Genomic DNA, 628 nt, shown 5'->3' with positions numbered 1-628 from the left:
GCCCCCGCCGGCTCCCAGCCTGGCAAAGCCCTGGCCCTGCTCCTGGGCTCCTCGCTGGTGCCGGGCAGAGCGGGGAGGATGCACCGTCCATCTCGTCCCCTCAGAGGGGCGTCTCAGTGCCCCTCGGATTTCCGAGGGTTCCGGAGGTTATTTCGGGTTGATCCCTGCCATGCCACCCGGGGCAGTCCCACTCCCCGGGGTGCCTGGGCTGGCGTGTGGAGAGCCGCAGGGGATGGGAGGCGTAAAGGGAACAGGGGGCTGCTCCCATCTGCTTTTATTGTCTGTGATCTTTCAGTGCAACCTGAAAGCTGCGTGTCCACAGGGTGAAGTGGTCTCAGGTCCTGCTGGCTTTGTGCCACATCTGAGGAGCTGGCCTGCTGCAGGCAGAGCTGCCTGCTCTTGCCTGTACCCCTGCCCTGGCACATACTGGTCTACTGAAACGAGTGGGTCCTGCTAGGGAGGGGCAGGGCTGTCCCAGGCTGTGTACAGGGCCGCCCCCCTCCTGGGGTTTTTGCATGTGTGGTTGGGAAGGAGCGGGGAGAGGCTTAGCAGGGTGTCACGGGTCCAAGGGTTGTGTGAGGCAGGAGCACAGTGGCCACCAGGGCTCCCTTGGCAAGATTGCTTTGCC

This window comes from Antrostomus carolinensis, unplaced genomic scaffold (assembly GCF_000700745.2).
Source record: "Antrostomus carolinensis isolate BGI_N321 unplaced genomic scaffold, ASM70074v2 scaffold31147, whole genome shotgun sequence".
Taxonomy (NCBI): Eukaryota; Metazoa; Chordata; class Aves; order Caprimulgiformes; family Caprimulgidae; genus Antrostomus; species Antrostomus carolinensis.
The sequence above is the reverse complement of the archived record's forward strand: the minus strand, read 5'-3'. Positions refer to the sequence as shown.